The sequence below is a fragment of the Rhinolophus hipposideros genome (genome assembly GCF_964194185.1).
Source record: "Rhinolophus hipposideros genome assembly, chromosome: 3".
Lineage (NCBI taxonomy): Eukaryota > Metazoa > Chordata > Mammalia > Chiroptera > Rhinolophidae > Rhinolophus > Rhinolophus hipposideros.
In genome coordinates, this window is record NC_138049.1 from 45082461 (window position 1) to 45091668 (window position 9208).

Sequence of the window (9208 nt, forward strand, 5' to 3'; positions counted from 1 at the left end):
TAAATTCTAAATACTCTTCAGGAATGATGGAGTTTTCATTTTCATAGTTGTATTTCCCAGAGGATGAAGTGATGAAGTTACGTTTTCTGAACAGGGACATTTTCTTCTCTGTTTTTAAAGTATTATCAACAATACCCTCACATTCATAATTTTAGAAAAAATATATATCTTGTTCATCTGGTCTCTGAAAAAAGAAATATACATATATATATACAGATACATATATATATATACAGATATATATATATATATATATGTATTCATATTCTACTATATATGTCTACCTAACCTCTTAAACAAGGCTCAATTGTAAGATGAGATAGTTCAAACTTGATATGTCACCAAGGGAGACAAATACTTATTAACTATAAAATAACTAAGGAACTTTGCTAATCAATCACAAAGAACACTAGTTTTATTTACATTATAACCTACCGTGTTTCCCTGAAAATAAGGACCTTGCTGGACCATCAGCTCTAATGCGTCTTTTGGAGCAAAAATTAATATAAGACCCGGTCTTATTGTACTATCAGACCAGGTTTAATATAATATAATATAATATATAATATAACATAATATATATAATATAAAATACCGGGTCTTATATTAATGTTTGCTCCAAAAGATGCATTAGAGCTGATTGTCCGGCTAGATCTTATTTTCGGGGAAACAGGTAGATGTCTACTGGTTAAGGTGAATGTCGTTGTTGTTTTTTTGGCGGGTGGGGGGCTATTTGTTTGTTTAAAAAAGAAAAGAAAAGTTAGTATGCCTGAAATACATTTGTAAGACTCAATGCCAAGTCCCTTTAGCTCCATAGTATTTGAAACCTGGTAGAACTGACTTACTTGTTTTAGTAACTCAAAATGCCTGGAAAATAGCCCAAACACAAACTTCCAAGTCTTCTTTCTCTCTTCTTATTCTCTTTTTTGGGAGGTGACACCGTCATTAAAGATTCTACACACAGCTGTAAATAAAGTGACCTCAGCAATTATTACTCTGAAATGTTTCTAGCTTACAACGATTTAATAATATGTTATTAGCTCTTCCTCCCTTCAGAGACCTGTCCTGAGTGTTCAGCCACTATTTCTACCCCAGGTGAACGATGACGGAAGGTCCCTGGTGTTCCACAAATAGTCATTAAAGTGCTGCAGCCGATAGCACTGGTAGCAAAAAGAAATAAAAAGCATGAGTGCACACACGACACCTGGCTGAGTGATGAAAGTCTGACCCCTGAAGTTTCTCTGCAATCTGATGACTGTGCACATCGCAGGACTTGTAACAACCATTTCAGAGCACCGACACTAAGATTAACACTTGGTTTATTTAGACAGTCTCCTGGTCCTCACACATTCCTCAGGAGATATTTTGGGGGTGGAGGTGAGGTAGGGCTGACATGGTAAAAATAACCTCTTCGCCTCAGGCTTTATTCGGACCTAACCTGATTTTAGGGATGAGGTGTGCAAAATGCAAGGTTAGAGTCTTGTCTAATATTTCGTGACTAACTTAAAATTTAAAATACAATTCTGAATTTCAGTGACTGGTTTCAAAATACCTACCTGTGTAGTTCAATTTAACTTCTGTATTGTTCAGACATCTCAGTTCGTGGCTATAATCAAAGTATTAGACTAGCTATTTCTCAGCTCAGTGCTCAGAAAAATTATTGTAGTTGATACCCTTTTCTCTTTTTGCCTATAAAATAAATCACCTATGTAGTGATTGGATTTTTCTCAGTCATCTCAGCAAGGGAGGCAAGATCTCTGTTGTGAACATTCCAGGCCTTGTTTCGTGAAGTCTTGCCAATTGCATTCTTCTTAATTTCATCAACCACCTCATCCACTTCGTCACACACCCTGTTGTCACCACCACCTTCGCCAAGTGGATTACAGTCTTATGATCATTGGGAAATGATCCAGAAAGAGTGTCTCAAACACAGGATCTTTCTGTCTCTTCCTAATGAACCAAGAAGAACCAGTGAGACCCACCTCCAAATGGCAACTGAAAAGAGAAGGAAGGTTAGACTGGGAAAATACGACAAAGTAGAAATGCCACTCACCCTGAAGAATTATGCACTAGTTTTCAAGATAAAATAGTTCTACATGAGCCCACCAACCGAGTAAACAACTAAAACCACGCAGGAAGAAAGAAAGCACCAAAATCATTTTATTCTCATATCCTTTATTTCTGTCATGGAATTTTCATTCTGGAAAGGACCCTGGAAATCCTACACCTCTACCGGTTTTCTTTTTATGCATAGTGGGGCCTCCTGTAACCGTAGCTTGTCTAAGTTCACCCCGGCTAGAACCTAGGTATTCTGGTTTCCAGACATGTATTGGGTGAACCTAAAAACCTAAATTTCTGGGTTTTGATGGCAGGTTTGTTCAACAACTGACCCAGTATCTCCCAAAGGTAAACTGAGCCTCATGAACATAGGAGGCCTAAGGGCAGAAGCACCTCCGGGCTCCAGTGCCTAGAGGATTAAATGATCATGTTGTAACTTGTTCTTTGGGGAATTAATTATTGCTGTGATTATATGGAGTGACTTTTCTTGAAGTAGTTTGGCATAGTTATTTTATACTGGTATTCTATGAAACCGAGGCACAATTTAAAAGACCTTGACACTTCCCTGAAGTTTGTGGACAAAACCTCCTACTAGCCAGATCAATTTCTTTTAGTTTTATCCAGCCAATCTCCAAAAAAAAAAAGAAGAAAAAAAAAGGAAAGAAAAAGAAAAAGGTTTTAATTTTTAACTATGTTCTCTTCATCTTTCCCTCACACTTCGGGTTCTGCAAGAGTGGCACTTGTTGGAATAATACTTAGCAGTTTGAAACATCTGCATTGCCTTCCAGAGGAAGAAATGAGAACTGTATGGGTCATGCAGCCTCTCCTTTGGGTGTAGAGGCTGCAGGAAGGGTACCTTTCATCAAGAGGCACGTGAGCAACACAGTGGAGCCCCGCTCAATCAGTACAGCTAGCTTTAGGGGAGGCCTTGAGCCCTGACAGAATACCATGTTCATCACTTCCTACTTCTTTGTCCTCTCTTCTATTGGAAAAAGGTTTCAGATAAAATCACAGGACACTTGGTGGCAGGTGGGAGGCTTTCACCGACCCTGGGCTGTCACCTGCTGCCAGCTCACGCATGTGTGACAGTTCCTCCATCTGTGACTATGCACTTGTTCCCGAATTCTTAGCCTCAAGCCAAGCAGGCTGGAAGAGGAACACACAGGGTCGTTTAGTTTTCTAACTTTCAAAGAGCGTACGAGTATAGGTCTAGGTCACACCTACACTGGTACTTAGGAAGTGATATTTGAGCTTTTGCTAAATAATGAGAGTCTTAAACCAAAGTGCACCTGGGCAAAGGTGCCCATGTTCTGGGCCTGCCTGCTCTCTTCTAGAAACACGCCTGTGGAAGGAGTAATTGCGGCCCTCAGATCTCCCAGGACTTGTAAACTAAAGCCATGAGGGCACAAATGTCTTGTCCCTTGCCTGACCTCCCTTTGCTCCCTTCACCAGGAAGTCGCTGATGGCAGACAGGCAGCTGGGGAGAGAGGGGAGAAGGAGAGAGGGAGGGAGGGGGGGATTCATGCCTGATGGATCCCATTAGGCTTAGTGTGCAAAAGCAAGTTGAGATGAAGTAGCTGCTCTGGTATGCTTCCAAAACTGCTGTTCTATTTTTAGTCTCTCCCGCAGGCTTCTTAGCCCCGCATAGTACGCCTGGGCACCTGGATCTGCAGCCAAACGTGGAACTGAGCCACTCATTTGTAAAACTGGAAGGAAGAAGGCCATTGATGCTGGGCTTGTTTATCGCTGACAGGGAAGGGGGACTGGAATTTCAATGAGGACGGCTCTCTGAAGCATGCCTTCACGGTTAGCTAGGAGTTCAAAGGAGGAGGCAGCCTCGGTCCTGCGCCAAACAAATGGGAACCGTTGATAGAGGGAAGGAGAAATCAATTATGCTGTCGCAGGCTTCCATGTCATTGTGTTGGAGTTGTTAGAAAAGGTAGGACAAGGACCAGATCTCAAAAGGAAACAAAGCCACATGGCCTTGAAGTATAACGAGTTTGCCATGGCAACTGATGGAAATGAGCCTCCCAGCACGGAGCAGGTGTGTTATCTTACAGAATAAACATACTTCTCTCACTCCCTGGTTTTTATAATAAAACCTGTGTTTGGATTACTTTCCCCTCCTCTTTGTTACCAGGAGAAGTTGGCTGTTGCCCAATCAGCCCAAGGCTCTAGCGAGGGAAATGTAATCAGTGTTATCAAAAGGGCTGCTTTTGAAAAGCTGGCGCTCGGCTTGGCTGCCAGCCTTGTCCCTGAGCAGCAGCTGGGCCGCAGGTACCTGTCTGGCCTTTGCACCTTCCAGGCAATGTCCTCCACAGAAAGCCTCTTGTTCACACATTCATCGAGGCGTGACGGTGAGGCCCAGCTCTCCTGTGGGCAGTAGTCAAAAGCTGCATTCTTCTTAAGGGAGGAGAATTGTGTTTAGGTGAGGCTGGGACCTGGCCAATTTTCAGCATCCTGTGTTATCTGGGATATGGGCCAAGGGGTCCTTGAGTTCAGGGATTAACTGATTCTATCTTCCAATCTGTTGTTACCTACCAAGTTCAGCTATTCAGAAACTTGCAGAGAGCTGCTGTTTCCCTGTTTTTTTAAATCCCTTTCAAAAAGGTTCTGGGGCAATTGAATCTCTTGTCTGAAATGTACACAAAATGTGGAGAGTTTATACCATCTTCCCAAGGTGAAAAGAAAAGTTTATTTTTTATTGTTATAAGGCCAAAAATAATGATAAAGTAGGATAGTCCTATTTTCATTGTTCTCACTTTATGATTACAAGAAAACTTCTTCCACTCTAGCTTCAAACTGATTTTCAAAACAAGATACTCATTCACACCGGGCTCCTAGAGTACAGACAATTCTGCATGAGACTGTGGCAAAACAACCAAATTGAAGAGAGCTTGTGCAGCCAGAGTCAGCTACCTCCATGCAAAACTGGCCAAGAGCGGTCAATGCTCAGCAAAACCCCTTCCCTGCTTCCATCTGTGCTCCTTCTTTCCTCCAACAAGATGCCCAGCACCACCGCTCCTGCCCCTTGCATGGAGCCCTAGCCTCCCAGAGATGCCCTGGCTGCCCCTTCACGTATCACCTTACCTTTGATCCTAATGAGAAAAAAGAAAAAAAATGGCTGTCTGAAGACCTCATCAAAGTTCTGGTGTCACTGGTGAAAAGGGTTTCTTGAACTAACTCAAGCAGGAAAAATAGTATCACAAAGTTCAAGCATTAAACCGTGCTGTGAGGTGAATTTAAGGCGGGGGACATTCCAGAGAGGGTGGGCAGGGAGGGCCGTTCCACATTCAGGTTTTTAAAACTCAAGATTCTAGACTAGGTCTTTGGATACCAACATATAGTTATTCTTTGAAGAGACACATGAAGCCCAAGTGCCTGACACCCCACAGTGAGCAGGAAAGTGCTGGTTCTATCATGCTACCATCTGTAAGGAAACTGTCAGTCAAAAGCTAATCCCAGAAAGATCACAGAGTGGGAGTTCAGCAGCAGCTACAGATCAGCAACCAATCACCGATTACTTACTAAACGCCTACTGTGTGCCAGGTACTAAGCTTGGCACAAAGATGAGGGTAACATGCACTTACCCTCCAATTATTTAAACTCTCCCTGGGGAGAGAGGACACAACATGTGAAAAGGCCAAACCCAAGGCAGCACACAGTAAGTGCTAAGCAAGGGCCAGCTGGTCCCTTTTCCCTGACCCTCCCTGTGACCCTGGACTGAGCTCACATGTACGCAGTTTGAAGGTCAGATCTTCAAAGAAGCAGATGACTGGAGATTTTTCCTAATAAACAGAAAACCTGCTCACTCCTCCTCCCCACGTATACCTTTTAGATGATAATATTCAAAGTACCTATAAATCACCATGTAAATGAGATCTGAGATTAGGAGACAGAATGTTGGAAATGGGAAAAAGCACTGCAGAGTATGCATATTAAACCAATAAATGGCAATGCAGCCCACAGGGCATACATCAGCCCTCTCCAAAGAGCAGCCAAGCTCCATGCCTCAAGAAGGGCCAGATAACATTGGGGGAAGGTAAGGATGTGTTTTGTACACTGGCTTCCACATCTGGGAAGGCAGAAACCTGGCCAGTGCTGGGATCAGCTGGGAGAGAGCAAATGGATTTCTACACTCTGCTAGTTTGAAGTTGAGCCCATTGGCTAAATATACAAATAACAGGGAGAAAGCAGAAAATGATCATTTGCTGGCTTGGGCAAAGAGACTGTCTCCATGAATTGAGACAACAATGCCAATCCAATGCCATGAGGATTGGCATTGTCCAATATCCCCAAACAAAATCTGTGGCAGAAAACACTGATCAAGTTGAGTCTGCGATGTGCCTTAACTTGTTTCTCAAACGTGCATGCAGTGTAGCTTTGCCATCAGACAAACCTGAGTCTGAATCCCAGTTCACTTACTTAAAGATTACGTGACCTTCGGCACATTGCCTTACCTCTCAGAGTCTCAGCCATAAAATGGGGACAACAGAACGGCATGCCAGGGAAGCTGTCAGGATAAGGTAGGATGAATGATGATAGAAAGCTTCTATGATAGTGCCTGGCCCGTAGTAAATACTTAGTACCTGTTCCTTCCTTTCTTGCCCTTTCCTTCTTGCTTTCTACCTCGTAATTAATGATTATTTATGGGGATTGTGATATTTTCTTCCTTCCAAAGAGGTAAGTAAAAAATCCCAACCAAGAAACTCTTTCATTTTCAAAACGAAGCCTTAGAAGGGGTCAACAGGAGCTACTTCCATCTCGGTTTAGCTAATCAGCAGAGTTTGTTTTCTTACTGAGGCCTGCGAGAGGCCTTGGCCGACTCACAGAACAATCAGCATTTGGAGGCAACCTTCTTTCCTCTCACATCTTGCTAAGGAGCAAGACTCCAGCAGCACTGGCTGGAATGATGAACGGTAGAACCTATCAAACCTGGCCATCATGTTTGACTTGAAAGGAAACTTAACTTTAGCGCTTCCCAATGGGGCCTCAAAAATAGGATAATGGATTTGAAAGTATTTTGAAAAGTCATTTAAAGGCAATATCGTGTTCCTATTATACCTATTGTTAAAAAGGAAATTTTGATTTCATTTTGGGAAACTGCTATGCTTTCCCCTGGCTCTGCTTTTCCAAAAAAAAATGAGGTATCGCTGTCACCTCCAACAGAGCCCACTCAGAACTATCAAGCCACAGAGGAAAAGGGGGCAGGGCTGGTTATGCAAACATTTAAATTGAAATAGAGTTATCATACTCATTGGTGTTTCCCAAACCTCTTTTTTTGTTTTTAAAAGGAAAAAAGTTTTCTTGGAACGCCCCCCATGTTGACTTAAATAACTTTCATTATATTCTTTAAATATGTACAAAAGTATATAATTAGGTATAAGTGCTTTATGCTTGTTGCTTCTTAAAACCTGTAAGAACGCAAAATGAAAAAGTTCTGGAGATCTGTTGCCCAACAATGTGAATATGCTGAAAATTACCAAATCGTACACTTACACATGGTTATGATGGTACGTATCATGGTTTTTACCACAATTGAAAAAAACAAAAGAAGAACTTAAATTTACAAATTAAATAAAAACAAAATCACCAGATAAATTCAAATAAAATACATTTAGTGTAAAGTCAGTAACATTTTGCTGAAACTAAATAGTCAATACTGGGTTTAACTACAATTTATACATGTAATTTATAAAAGCATAATAAGATGCATAATAAAATGCATAAAATGCCTTTATGCATTTTATGTTTCAATTGTTGACTGAGATATTTGATTTGGGGTATGATGGACAGTCATTTGAATCACAATTATCGTTATTATAATTTTTCCTCCTATCAGGTTATTCATCTGAAATGATCAACTGATTATTTTGATTGGACCAACTGATTTAAAAATGGTGCTCTCCAAAATATAATATTGACAAATAATTTTTTAAAAACTTCTAATGAAAAGTTCTTCATGGAGAATATTTACAAGGTGGTATGTCATATAAACACAGAATCAAACCAATACATCTGCTTATAACCTGAATAAACTGACTGCTTTGCTTACTTTCTTTTGAATTCAAACTATGCTACCATGAGACCTGTAATGACTCAATATTCTCACCATTTTCCTCTATGTAAACTACTGTAAAGTATAAAACTTCATTTATATTGGTGCCATGATTCATTTGGCCTTCATTTTGCATGAAAGCATCATTAGTGTATTAGGTCCCCCTGGTTCTTTCTCATTAGATGATGACAATTCAAATAGCATGGTTATTTTTATGCTGAAAAAATAAAAATTAATTTATTAAATAAAGAGCTTAAACTTAATTGCATCTTATCATATCACTGAATAAGAGCAGTTTTAGCTTTATAACTGTTAAGATAATTCAATGTGGTCTTTACCGAACAGAAAGCAAGATGGTTTTCGTTTTGATACCAGAAATGCCAGTCTAAAAACTACCAGCACTGTAATGCACAGCATGCTGACTATAGTTAATAAAACTGTATTACATATTTGAAAGTTGCTAAGAGAGTAAATCTAAAAGAAAAAGACAGAAAGAAAAGAGACTACCAATACATTAAAAGTTAAATTTTTGCCACATTAATGATCATGTGGTGCCAAACCAATTGTAAACACAAAGCACTGACTAAATTAGTGCTTTAAACACAAAGCACTAAAAATATGTGGTTATAAAATGAACATCCCAGGTGAGCCAGATAAGCTTTTATTTTATTATATTTTTTTAGATCATTATTGAAATGAAAACATATTATTGCTGATAGACCATCAATAATATACACACAGACTTCTCTAGTTTGAGGAAAACCTGGTTTTACATACAGATAATACAAATCTTTAAGGAATTAGTACACCAGAAAAGTGGGATGAGGAGGGTATCCACACGAGGGAGGCCTATTGCAGGGTGTCGAGCCCAAGCAGGACAGACGTGAGGGGCACCCGTGCAGAGGGTCAGCATGGCTCAGTGTCAGAACCAAAGCGGCTGAGACAATGGCTTAGTGCTGGGTGTTGGGTCCCAGGTGGGTTGAGGATGGGGGGGTCAGCCTGCCATGGTGTTTCAGAACTCACATGGGGTGAGGGGAGTGTTCTTGAAAATAGTGAAGGGTGTCAGAGTCCTGGGGGATGAAGAGGGTACCC